General features: G+C 42.5%; 1 long non-coding RNA gene across 1 annotated transcript in view; it reads left to right on the top strand.

Moving 5' to 3' along the window:
- The window catches only part of LOC141424840 (uncharacterized), a 47,060-nt gene extending 34,787 nt beyond the window's left edge, over positions 1 to 12,273 (top strand). The window contains exons 3-4 of the long non-coding RNA XR_012449803.1: positions 1,094 to 1,326; positions 9,440 to 12,273. This is a non-coding gene — a long non-coding RNA (uncharacterized lncRNA). The remainder of the gene's footprint in view (positions 1 to 1,093; positions 1,327 to 9,439) is intronic.
- The last annotated feature ends 2,093 nt before the right edge of the window (positions 12,274 to 14,366 follow it).

Below are 14,366 nucleotides of genomic sequence, written 5' to 3'. Positions count from 1 at the left end.
CTAAGACTACAAAAACAACCTCCTTCACTTTCATCCTTTTCTTATGGTCACCCTCCTGCTAGTACTCACCCCAGAAAAGACCTGTTTAACCCTGCTGTCCTTCATTTTTTAAGTGTATATTGATAATGTTGTCTTGGCATTTCAGACCTGTGTATATCATGCTTTAATCAGAGTAACCCCCCCTTATTATTCAACAGTGTACAATGCATTATATTATATTATTTTATATTATATTCATATATAGATGGAACAATTCAATATCTTTCGTTCTCTAACATTTTCTTTTGAGAGAACTGTTTACCCATGTGGATATTTGATTTTTTTTGCAGTACTGAGGTTTGAACTCAGGGCCTACACCTTCAGCCAGTCCACCAGACCTGTTTTTGTAATGGTTTTTTTTGAGATAGGGTCTCACAAACTATTTGCTGGGATGGGCTTTGAACCACGATCCCCCTAATCTTTGCTTCCTGAGTAGCTAGGATGACAGGTGTAAGCCACTCACACCTGGCTTGATTTTTATATGGGTCTTTTTTCTTATTTTTATTTTTTTTTGTGGTGCTGGGAATTGAACCCAGGGCCTCATGCCTGCTAGGCAAACTCTCAACCACCAAGCTATTCCTGTTGTGCAGGGTTTAGATGCTGTCTTTTCTCATAGGTGATGATTAGCGAGGCTTCTTGATAGACTGATAACCAGACATATTGGAGTGGTAACCATGCTTTGCCATATGCCATCTCGGGATGATTCCATTGTGGTAGAAATGAGGTATTTCCTACAAGTTGGATTTTGCTTTCACACAAATACAACTCACACACACTGGAGGAGGCTGACTTATGTCAGTGAACAAACTTCCAGAGACCTGTCCAAGGCCTGAGAACATAACCTGCTTTCAGAGAGGGTGTGGGTGGTGATGACAGCTTTAGCCTGACTCATTTATGTTTGTAGCCCTCTGATAAGAGTGACTGCTACCTATGACTGTGTCTTAGCCACCTTGTAAAGGTGTGGTTGGACCCCACGGCTCACAACAGAGAGCTGCTGTTGTCAGGAGCTGTCTTTAGGCCTTGTCACCTATTATTGTATGTTTTTATTCCCAAGGGCTCAGCCGCGTGGAGACATCCGAGAACACAGGAAGCAGTGCTTGCCATGTGAGGCAAACGTGTTCCATCACCATACGCCGAGGTGGCTTGGCCCTTGCAGCCTGGAGCCTGCTGACAGCCTGGTGGTTCCTGGAGACCTGCTGACCTGCCCTGACCTCCCCAGGGATCACGCCCTCTGCCTTCCCACTCAAGTGGACTCCCTTCCTTTACTGGTCTTGGAGTTGAGAGAAGGTCAGTGTGGACTGGAAGCAGGAGAATATCCCACAGTCACTCTCAGAGGGCCATGCCACAGGGCCATGTGTGGGTACTAATGTCTTCACTGCCTGTGGCGGGTGTAGACTGTTCACCTGTTATTTATGGTGTAGACAGTCTCTACCAGGGTTGTCATTTCCTCTCATTTTCCAGGCTACCAATGGGACAAGTTTTTTTGTTTTTTTTCTATTAGTGATACAATTTCTTTTTTTTTTATTAAAGCAAGGCAATGTGATAACCATCTATCACTAAGAATGTTACTCACTAAGATAATCCAATAAGTAACACATTCTCTAGAATAAGATTATGTACTTAATAAACATAGAATGAAGGAGTTTAATTTATGCTTTATCTCCATAAAGTCTATATATAACAAGGGTGACCAGGTTATTACCACAGAATTTCAAATCACAAAGAAAAACCCTTCATGTGGTGCATGGATGCTAATGACCTCCAGCTTGTGTCAGGTCACATTTGATACAGAAGGAAGGTTACTTTTGGGTTCTTCACCCATCTTCACCTTAAAAACAAATATTACCCAGATACTTATGTTTTCTACCAGGTTGAGTTAAGAAGATCTTTAATTTTGATGTTCAATATCAGTTGTCTCATTTAATGAATTTAAATCAATAATAGCTTGAGCATTCTATTTTTACCATTTTAGTATAAACATTAGCGTGTTGCTTCTGAGTGTTTCTTGGCCCTTGAATTACTTTGTTCCCAACTTCCAGGTCTCCTGGGCTCCTCTCTTCCAAATCAAACAGGGAGGGTTTGAATACTGGATTCCCAAGGACCCACATACTTCTTCTATTTGAACAACTTTTAGAAAGAACAAAAGAGCTAAAGATTAGAACTGGAACCAAATGTCTGGGAAACAAACTAGTGTTTAATCTGGAAGTTTTACTTACTAAAGTGGCTCACAGTGGCATATCAGCCTTGTATGGAATGAACTGTCCCATGTCACAAATGCTTCAGTCAGAGGGAGATGCTACCATTAAGGAGAATGAGCACCTGCTTTGTGCCAGGCATACTGTACTGGCCCTGGGGACTTGACAGTGAATGGAATTCTGGGTCTCTTTTGTCCTTGAGCTGAGAGTGCCGTGTGGAAGACAGAGGGTTTCAACACAAAGTAAATGAGTCATCGTTGGTTGGGATAAGAGCCTGAAGGAAACAGGCAGGGGTTGGTGACAGAGGATAAGATGAGGACTAGTTTGAACAGGGTCATCCAAAAGACCTTGTCAAGGAGGTGGAAATGGAACTGATTATAACTATAAATCCTGATTGTGAAATCCCTGGGCTGGAACTCAACCTTGGAAGTCATTGAGTGTAAATATGTACTGGTCAAGATGTGGAGATATGGGAAGAGAAAAGAACCACATGGGAGTCGGAGGCAGACCCATGGCCAGGACCCAGGAGGCTGGGCTCCTGGTATAGTCACGCCTGAAAATGGAAACACTGGGACCTGCCTATGGTTCTTCCAACTCAGCTGGATTCTGAGTTCATGGGGTCTTCCTAATTCTTAGGTAATAGAAGTCAGCAGCAGAGCATGGGAGGGGCATTTACACACATGGTGTTGAGAATGAGAGCAAATTGACCAGGTCATGGATTCATTGTAGACTGACTTTCTGGATTGGCACATTAAGTTGATTCCAAATTAGATGGCTATCAAACCATCTTGGCTTTCTTTTGGATTGATTCAGCCAAGAAATTAGCTCACCTCCTGACTTGAAAGATGAGAAGTGGGTGATGGATGCTGGCCAGAGGCTTATAGAAAAGAAGGTAGATCTGCACAGTGAGTGTTATGGTTTGAATATGAAATGTCTCTACAGACTCATAGGACTGGCTGCCAGCTGGTGGTGCTATTGAGAGGGGATTGAATTCTGAGGATGCTGCTTTCACCGATGGGTTAATCCATTGATGAGTTCATAGCTGAATGGCTATTAGGAAGTGGGGCCTGGTTGATGGAAGTAGGTCACTGGGTGTGTGCTTTTGAAGGGTTTCTCTCTTCCCCAGACCCTTCGTTGCTCTTATTCTCTGCTTTCTGGTCACCATGAGATGAAGGTCTTTTCTCCACCATGCCCTTCCACCATGATGTTCCAGGCCTGAAAGCAATGGAATCATCTGACCATGGATTGAAACCTCTGAAATCGGGAGCCAAAATAAATCTTTCTCCCTTTAAATTGATTTTTCTCAGGTGCTTTTAAAATGTTTGTATTACTGTATGATAGCTATACAAGGGGTTTTGTTGTGACATTTCCATACATACCTGCTCCATTATTCTCCATCTTTCCCCACTCCTCTTCTTAAAATGGCTTCAACAGATTTCATTGTTCCATTTTCCTACATGTATAAAAAGTGACTCAGCCAATTCACTCTCCTTTGCCCTCTTCATTTACCCTCCCCCTCCTGCTATTCCCCTCCTCTTAACATGGCCTATTTCACATTCCTGTCCTTCATCGTTTAAGTGTCTGTTCACTATTCAGTGGGGTTTTGCCTCGATATTTTACCTGTAAATACATTGCTGATTACTTTAATCAGTCTGATGCTTTCCATTCCTGTTCCTTATCCTTTTTCTTCTACCCTGTAGAACAGTTTTCAGTATGTTTCATTGTGTTGTGTTCCTACAGAGATGTGATATATTTCAACATTATTCACTATCATTCTTTTCTTCTTTCCTTAGACCCTTCTAACAATCCCACTTTGGAAACATGTGGGATTGTTATCAATACATATTTATAGATAAAGTGTATATATGTGTGTAATACATGTATATATAATGTTTATATATATGCATACATATATATATATTTATATATACAATGGATCTATCTTCCATACATGTGAGAAACATGACCTTTGTCTTTCTGAACTTGGCTAACTTCACTTAACATGATGATCTTCACTTCCATCCATTTGCCTGCAAATGACAAGATTTCAATCTTCTTATGGCTGAGTAACACTCCATTGTATATATATATATATATATATATATATATATATATATATATATATATCACATCTTCTTAATCCATTCTTGAGCTGTAGGGCATCTGGGCTATTTCCATAGCTTGGCTATTGTGAACAGTGCTGCAATAAACATGGGTGTGCAGGTGCCTTTATTATATCCTGACTCATATTCATTTGGATATATGTCCAGGAGTGATATTGATGGATCATGTGGCAGTTCTCCTTTTATTTTTTAAAGTAGCCTTCATACTGCTTTCTGTAGTGGTTGTACTAATTCACATTCCCACCAACAGTGTATGAGGGTTCCTTTTTCCCCATCAACATTTGTTGTTGTTTGTGTTCTTGATGGTAGCCATTCTAACAAGAGTGAGGTGGAATCTTAGTGTGATTTTGATTTAAATTTCCTTTGTGGCCAGGGATGGTGAGAATCTCTCTTTTTTTTTGGCTATTTGTACTTCTTTTTTTTTGGCGGCACTGGGGTTTGAACTCAGGGCCTTGTGCTTGCTAGGCAGGTGCTCTTACCACTTGAGCCACTCCACCAGTATACTTGTACTTCTTTTGAAAAATTTCTGTTCAGTTCATTTGCCCATATCTTCATTGGGCCATTGATTCTTCAGGAGTTTAATTTTTTGAGTTCCCTGAATAGTTTGGTTATTAATCCCTTGTCAGATGTACAGCTGGCAAAGAGATTTTCTCTCACTCTGTGGCTGCCTCTTCAGTCTAGTGACCATTTCTTTTGTTGCGCTTAATTGCTTAGCCATTGAAGTTCTACTTAGGAAGTTATTGCCTATGCCTATGGTTCCAGTGTATTCCCTACTCTTTCCTTCAGTTTTAGGCCTTATATTTATGTCTTTGATCCACTTTGAATTGACATTTGTATAAGGTGAAAAGATATGGATCTAGTTTTAGTCTTCTACATGCAGATGTCCGGTTTCCCCAGCATTTCTCAGGCATTTTGTCATTGACTTTCTAGAAAGATGACTGTGAACTCTGTGTGCTTGGCTTCCCGATGCCTCACTTTGAAGAGCATATTGGAGAGGAACCATTGCTTGAGTTTCCAGCCCTTAGGAGTGGGTTCATTGGTCTGAGCCTGTAGTTTTGTTTTTGTCTGTAAGACCAGGCACAGAGGCCCAGGCACTGTGTGGAGGAGACTGGAATGGAGGACTGGACTGGAGCAGCTCCCACTGTTCAGTAGTGCCACATACCCTGGACCCCAGTGATGGCTAGAGTCTATGGGGAGGGGAAAAGCAGAGTCCCCTGCTATACTGGGGCTTTCTCCTGGACCAGGCTACTTTCTCTAGCCCCAGCCTCTTTTTCTGTGTTTAAGGTTCTCCTGGGAGCCACATCACACAATTCCATGGCAGGTGAAGGACTGAGCTCAGATGTGGACTCTGAAAAGTGGGAGTAGACCTTTAGGATGGGCCATATGGGGGACAAAGAGCTCAGGTACATGGTGCATTTTCCCTGAGAGAATATGATCAGGACGGAGAAGGCTGCTTTTGACTCTGGAAGGTCTGTCATATGAAGCATCATGAGTTTTTCACCTGCTTTTTTTTAGCAACACTTCAGGCTTGGGGTAGACACAGCTCTGCTCTCAGGGAGCTGATATTCTAAATGTTGCTGGAGTATGGTGCTGAGAGAGAGAGAGAGAGAGAGAGAGAGAGAGAGAGAGAGAGAGAGAGAGAAGCAGAAAACAAATCAAGTCAATGCAATAGAAAACCAGAGCTGAGTTTTCCAGATAGCAATGACTCTAAGAAAATACTTCAGATGAGAGCAGAGTAGTTTGAAAAATTTGACCATGAGGAAACATGAGGTAGGGAAACCAAAAAGAACAAGGATCCCCAAGCTGGAATCAGGCTGGAACATTTAAGGACTATAAGGAAGTGAGGTACCCTTTCTATTCGAATCATTAGACCTGATCCCTGGCCCTCCAGGAACTTACCTGGACATGGGGAGAAGTGGATTTCTCTGTGGTCACTGTGCCCATGTCCCCATGGGTCTTCCATGTCAGAGGAACACAGTAGGAATTTGGACCTATAAGTTTAACTATCCTTTTCTATTTTAAGGTGACATGATTCTGTGCATTTTTTACACCTAGGATTGGCCACTGATGAGTTCATGGGGAAGAGAATGAGTCACATGCTTGCTTCTGGAAGCCAGGCTGAGTGCAATGACACTGTGACAGGGTAGCTGACAGGCCCTGGGGCCGCACGTGTGTGGCAGTTGTAAACCTCCCATTGATCCGGCCCTCACATGTTACAGGGGTTCTTCCCATGTGCTTGCTGTCATTAAATTCCCAAAGTTGCCCAGAGGAAAGTTCCTTTGTGTCTTTAAAAATCAGTTACTAGTTTTTGTTTTGTTTTGTTTTGAAGATAAAGTGGCCTTTAGAGATAAGGTTAAATTTAGCTAAAATTTATTGTCTTTTGAAAGCTGTTGTGAAACATGGATAATTAGAAAAGCCTGTGCTTGATTAAAATAGTTGAGTTGACACACATCATCCCAGTGCAGAGTGAAGATATGCCCTCCATCAGCTTAGAAAATAGTTGCCACAAAGACTTACAAATCCAGTTTATTGGAAAGAGAATTTTCAGAGTTTAAATATATGTTAAAAGTTCTGGAATTTTGTAAGGCTTTTTGGTTGTTTGTTTTTGGTGGCACTGGGGTTTGAACTCTGGGCCTCTATCCCTTGAGCCACTCACCCAGCCCAAAAGTTCTGGAATTTTGTACAGGTGATTTGTTTATATTCAATACCCAAGAGTTCCAGGGTCAGGGTAACCTTTCTGGGTCTAGCATGGATGAATTCCCAAATCTATTCATGTATAGGTAGGGTCTTAGAAGTTTGATATTAGTGCAAACAAATGTGTTATCAACAAGAATGTGGATGAGTTTGCACCAAATTTCAGAATATTTAACTTTATACTTACAAGAGACTGAAGAATTCTTTGAAATGGATTCTCAAGCACTTTGTGTGTTTCCTGTGGGAGTAACACTGCCAAGGGGAGGAGTCCTAGTTTCTAAAGTGAGATTTTCCCCAAACTCTTGACTTGGTGCACATGCACAGAGCCTATGCATGACTAGTACAATCCTGGTTCTCTGTACTGGGGCATTTAAAAAAATGTTTTAAATTGTTTAATAAAGAAGACTTTTAAAACTCAGAAGTCCTTAGGTTATAACACTGTCAGACTTAGAGGTTCTTGGGAATTCTGAAGTTTAACCTAATTCTTCCAAGTGAATGCTGGGTGAACTTGCTCAAGACCTCATTTCTCTGACTCAGTTTCTCTCTCTGAGATACAAAGACAAAAGAATTTGCTCCTTATAAAAGTCCTCAAGAGTTGGGGAAGGTTCTCAGAGTACTGAAATAATATGATATCCCTATGTAAAATGAGCTCTGAAACTGTGTTTCTAGCCATGGCAAATGAAAATTAGGCAGTTCATTTTTTTCTAAGTTGTCACAGCCACTGGGAGATTCAGCTAAAATAAGTTTTTAAAAATGGTGCCATCCACCATTGCATTGCATTGTAGTTAGATGTCTTCTCTTCTTGCATGCTCTGTCTGTCCACTAGACAGAGACTCCTTGTCTGTGTCCTGATTGGAGGTCACATCCAACACTCTTGCCTCGTGGCTCATTGCATCACCAGTTATTAGAAATGCTATCGTGTTCAGTCAAGGACGCCTCCACCGTCTACATTTAAGGTTAGCATAGGTTTTGAGCTTTGATGGGAGTGTGTTTATTTCTCTGTGTTATATTCCTCTGTGTTTTGTTTTAGTGATCACAGGCAAACTAACCCTTGATGAACTAAGTGTGTGTGTTTTGCTCCAATTCTGCCTCTTCTCCCACTAGCAACCCTCCAACATATTGAAACGGAGTCTGGGGAATGGAACTATCTCCACTCTCTGCGTGTCCTTGGTTGTTACAAAATTATGTTTTATAGTTATAGTATAACACTAGAGGACATGTTGGGTAGGGGAGGAAACAGAACAGGAGTCTTCTCATTGTCCTTCAGGACTGAGGCTAGAGCATTATGTCATGATTTACCTCTTGGCTTCAGTTGTGTGGAATTAGTCTGCCTCTTTCTGGGTGTGGTGACTTACTCCTGTCATCTAGCTACTGGGAGAAACACAAATAGGAGAACCATGATCCAGGCCAGCCTGGGCATAAAGCAAGACCCTGTCACAAACATAACCAATGCAAAAAGGGCTGGTGGAGTGGCTCAAGTGGTAGAGCACCTGCCTAGCAAGCATGAGGCCCTGAGTTCAATTCCCAGTACTGCCAAAAAAAAAAAAGGTCTATGCATGAAGAAAACAAATGAATGGCACAAATGGTTGCTACGTGCTCTGGGAGAACAAATTCTAAATCGTTACTAAGTAGTGACTCTTCCATTTCGAGTGTAGACTGTCCTGACTTACTATGGTTTGACAGACAACTTTCAACTCTATGAGGGTGTGAAGGTGATACACAGTTAGCAGAAACCATACTTTGAAGTTTTGAATTTTGATTTTCTTCTCAGGCTAGCAATATGTGGGAGAATCTGGAAAGTCCTTCCTTTAGGTGAAAAGGTGGAAGTTCTCACCTTAGTAAGTAAAGAAAACAAAATGTCCACTGAGGTTGCTGAGAGCAACAGTACAATAAGATGAGAGAGAGAGAGAGAAAGAACATTGATGTAACTTTATTGCAGTATACTGTTATGTGTTCTATTTTATTATTCATTTTGTTGTTTATCTCTGTGCCTGATTTGTAGGTTAAATTTTATCCACTATTCATACACTCTGATATGTACTGGGGGGAAAAACAGTATACATAGGGTTCCGTGGCTTCAGGCATCCACTGGGTCTTAGAGCATATCTCCCTGAGAGATAAGGGGGCAAAATCTTAACCCCCTGATTAGATGCTGAGGTCCTGAGAGTTCTGAGACAGCCTGTCCTCATCCCACTCATTGCGCCACTCTTTGAAGAATGACTGTAGAAGTTAGAACAAACCAACAGGTGCAGGGCCAGGTTTCAAGCATAGGCCTGGGGGACACAAGTGCATGGTGAAGCTCAGCTGCAAATTTGTTGAAACATCCCACATGGAGCACTTAGCAGCATTTCTAATTACTTGTGCAATTTTGTTTTGTGTTTGTGGCAGGATTCCTTTCCAGGGTTCTGACATAAGAACATCTTCTATGGTCCCATGCTGAGCAGGAGCAAGGAGACCCAGAGGCAGGGATGGGCTGCTACCGGCCTCTGGCCAGTCCCAGCAGGTGTGGCTGTGTAGCCTGACTTCCTGTCGCCTGGGCCAGCCAGCGCATCATATAGCAACTGCCGCCAGGGTGGCTGAAGCTGCTGATTACAAAGCCACACAGCTCATAGGCGAGTCATTTCGTCTGGATATTTCTATCAAGGCCAGGAATGCCAGTCAACACCAAATGCAGGAAATTTTGAAAAGATCAAGAGCAGCTGACAACAGAATCCATTCTAGGATGTTTTTAGCAAAACAATCATGAATCCAGCACTTTCCGGGGCCGGCAGCCAGCATTACCTCTCACACCTCGCACGTCTGCTCTGAACCATGAGGGACAATCTAAAAATAATGCCTGGAGCTCACACGATTGGCGCTTTTGTTATTTACCCTCTTAGGCTCTGGTCTTTTGAAAACATCACTATCAGGGCTGAGAGTTTCCTATCACTTGTATTTATAGAGTACCTTATTCTGAAGATGACAAAGTGTCTATCCTGCTTCTGAGAACTGAGAGGCTGGTCCTCTCCGAGGTGAGGTGGCTGAAATGGATTATAAGCAGTGGACAGAAAAGGGGGAGGGAAGGTCAGGTCTCGCAATGCAGAGGGAGGCCTGCTCAGGCCTTCCTAAGAAAGAACAACTCCTCTGCTACTTTTGAACATGAGCAGTGTCCTGCATAAGTCCACATATTAAAGGCATGGACCCCAGGATGACACTAGTCATCCTGGAGTGGAACCTTCATGAGGTGGAGTCTGCAAGACGTCCTTAGATCCCTGGACATGTGTCCTTGAAAGGGGTTCTGAGACCTGGCCCATTTTCTCTCTCTTTGCTCTGGTTTAAGATGAGACTGCTTGCTCCAACATGCTTCCCCATCATGATTGCTACCATGTGTCCTCACTACAGGTCAAACCAATGGAGCTACCCAATCGTGGACTGTGAACCTCCCAAACTGTGAGCTAAGTAAGCCTTTTCTCTTTGTGAAGTTAGCTGTCTCAGGTCTTTCATTATAGTAACATGAAGCTGACTGATATACCCTCCTTTTTTGTTTGCTGCTGCTGTCCCCACCCAAAGGCCTTCCCTTGCCTCCGTCTGAACCATTTCTTTCCTACAAGGCTCTCTTGGGAGCAGGGCTGACCCATCTCTGTCCTAGTGACTGCTCCTCTGCTTTCTGAGGGAACTTGTTGGTTGTGATCCCTCTGTCCTCCTTAAAGTCACCTTTCACCTGTGTCTGTCACTCTTGCATGGTCTCAGAAGGGCAGGAGCCAAGCCTAGGTTCCTTTCCACAGTCCCTGGTGGCACAGTGGGCTCTTTGCTACAGCCAGCCAGGCTGAACTGAAGGAGTGCATGGCTCTCAACACTAATGGCTATTCAGACCCAAGTCCCAAAAGAGACAATGACCCTAGGGCACTGATCAGCCCAACAGGCTGAAGACTGTGTCTTTACTGTATGTTTCAGTGAATTCACCTGAATTCTAATACAATATTGCACAGAGAATTGTGAATGGTCACTTAGAAACTGTAAAGAAATTCTCTCCAAACACTGGAAGTTTCCTAGACATGGAGTAATTATGACATGCCAGTCCTCCTCACAGGAGCGGCTGGCTGAGTGACCCGGCACTGGTCTAACTAAGAACACAGTTCACAGCCAGGGACTGTTGCCATTCACACTTCACGCCACACACCACAGCTTTTCCTTCATGAAAAGCCCCCTGTCTGGTGGATATAAGATAAGGTGTGTGAGATGGATGGATCACCAAAAGCAGAGGACCCAGTCCCAGCCCTGTCTTCAAAGTCAGCTCAGAGTATCACCTTCCTGGCGCCTGACATCTCCAAAGTCCCGACATCCCACATCAGGTGGCAGGTGTGTCCAGCCAGGCCGATCAAGCCCAATTATACAGGTGTCTTGTGATCTGCTCTCACTTTCTGAGTTGATCCTGACATATCCATGCAGACCTCAGCCTGATGGGGAAGCATCTCACTCACCAACACTGTCTCTTTGTGTGTGTGTGTGCGTGTACGCGTGCGTGTGCACGTGTGTGGTGGTACTGGGCCAAATTCACGCTAGGCAAGTGTGCTACCTCTTGAGCCCCACCCCAAGTCCACAATGCCGCATTTTAAATGGTCACCAGGAAAACAGGAAAGGCCACGTGGATGGTGAGTGTAATGATTTCCTGTGGAAGAAGGAGGTAGTAAACAGAAAAGAAAAAGATTTTGGAAAGGGTTGGAGTTGGAAGTGGGCTCAAGTGAAGAAACAAAGCCAGTCTTGATGGAGATGTTGAGGGCTGGAGCTGGGGTGAAAGGACGAGGTTGGGGCTCCCAATACCCACCTGTTGTCAGAGCTGTGGAGACAGCACGGAATCGTGGAAACAGCCCATCTGAGCTTCCAGTTGCTCCTTATTCTCTGCTGCTGTTCATCCATTTCATTTTGTAATAAACGTTAACCCCTACAAAGCTCTGTCAGACAAGAGATGGTGGCTAAAATCGATGCTTCCCCAGGAAGAAGCAAATGTAATCACACACACACACACACACACACACAGAGCAAATACTATAAAACAACGAATGTATTTTTAAGGAAAATCAGTGTGATTGCAATGAAGAAAATTACCAAATTTTATAGGTATGTAAAACATATACACATAAATGTGATAACATACACATTTGGACAAATATGCTTCTGGTTGAGAAGATGACTTGTGAAAATATTAATTGTCTCCAAATGAATGCATAAATTTAATGTAAGTCATTTCAATATCCTCATGGCTGTTTTAGAAATAGAACAGATTCTGTAGGTACTGTGGGAAATAATGTGTTTAAAATAAATCTTTGAATTTAGGTTAGTTTTAAAATTATTGAGCTATGTTCTATAAAAATACAATGCTCAAAATAGTTGGTCTTTGCTCATGAAGAGAGAAATGAATGAGACAGAATAAATAATTCAAGTCTTGAGATATAGAAAGCCACATGCCATACAATGACGTGTTGGTCAACGAGGGACCTCATACACCATGGTGGCCCCATCAGATTATGATAGAGCTGAAAGATTTTTGTCAGTGACATCAGAGCTGTTGCAAGGCTCTAGTGTGACACTGGCTAGGTGTTTTTGGTGACACTGACATAAACACACTGAGGCTAGTTGTGTAAAAGTATAGCACATACATTATGTACAGTAGGCAATACTTGGTAACGACTATGTTCAGGTTTATCTATTCACTCTACTCTTTATTTTAGAGTGGACTCCTTCTACTTATATAGGAAAAGTTAACTGTCAAACCAGACTCAGGCAGGTCCTTCTTCGGGATCCAGAAGAAGGTCTTGTCTTCATAGGAGGTGGGCGTGTTGCTCTGAAGACTTCCAGCAGGACAAGATGTGGAAGTGGAGGGTGGTGATGGTGATGACCCTGCTCCTTGTAGGCCCAGGCTAATGTGTGTTTGTGTTTTAGTTTTTAGCCAAAAAAATTTTTTTGAGACAGGGTGTTGCTATGTAGTTGAGGCTGATCTTGAACTCATAATGGTGTGGCCTTAGCATCTTGAGTGCCGGGATTATAGGCATGTGCCACCATGTCCAGCTATGAAAATTCTGAAGAGTTTGGATTCAACAGTGGCTCAAGTGGTAGAGCACCTGCCTAGCAAGCATGAGGCCCTGAGTTCAAACCCTAGTACCACCAAAAAAAGTTCTGAAGGGTTAAAAAAATTGACAAATTTAAACATAGACTAAAGCTTTCTATAAAGAAAGAAATTTCCTATAAAGAAAGAAATATTTTGGTATAGCTTAACAATATGTTTATTTTAAGCTGTGTTATTACAAGAGAAGAAAATTGAAAAATTGATCTAGCTCCTTGGCCAGGCATTTGCAAGGACCTTGGTCACATCCTCAGCACTACAAAAAAAATTAATTGAAAGGTTATTTATAAAAAGAGTTACAGCAAGCTAAAGTTCATTGAAGGAAGAAAAATATTTTAAATAAACTTAGTGCAGCCTGAGTGTCCAGTATTTCTAGCTTATAGCAGCACACAGTGATGTCCTGGGCTTTGCCTCAGTCTCCACTCACCCTTTGGCTCATCCAGATGACTTCCAGCCCTGCACGCTCCATTCATGGTAAGGCCTCCACAGGTGCACTGTTTAAAAGCATTTTATAAAATACTGGGTTTTACTGTGCCTCTTCTAGGTTTAGATCTGGTTAGATACGTACAATTACAATTGTGTGACAATGGCCTACAGGATTCAGGACAGTAGCGTGCCCTATGGCTTGCAGCCTAGGAGAAATACACTGTTATATGGTCTGCTGTGTGGTTGGCCAGGCCAGCTCAGCTTTGTGTAAGCACACTATGGTGTTTGCAAGGGCAAAATCCTACTGAACTGGTGCTGTTATAAATTGATGCATGGCTACATAGGTGTGTGTTTTATATATATATATATATATATATATATATTCATACATATGAGAACATTCATATATATACTAGTGAGTTATACGATACATACATCAACACAAATAGGGTAAAACAAATATATTGCTCCACAGATCACATAGGAACAATCTGAGCATATGAAGAACGAGTAAATTAGTCTTGAACCAAGCACATCAAAGTACATTTCAGATTCATGAAACAGCAAAGTCAGAGCAACCAAAGGGAAGAAGGAATTTCTGTAGTGCTTGGAGGAAGGGTCTGTCCTTCCTTAGAAGGCTCAGAAACTCAGTTTAAAAAACTGTTGACCAGACCACGAGTGCCAATTTGAGATAGGGATCTACCAAAACTGTCCCTTCTGGTCCCTGGTGGCTGATAGCAGTGATAGTCAGAGCAAGGACAGGCTGTGGTGCAGTGTCGGCTGATCTGC

This window comes from Castor canadensis, chromosome 7, assembly GCF_047511655.1.
Source record: "Castor canadensis chromosome 7, mCasCan1.hap1v2, whole genome shotgun sequence".
In the NCBI taxonomy this organism is placed as follows: domain Eukaryota; kingdom Metazoa; phylum Chordata; class Mammalia; order Rodentia; family Castoridae; genus Castor; species Castor canadensis.
This window is presented reverse-complemented; position numbering and strand designations above follow the sequence as displayed.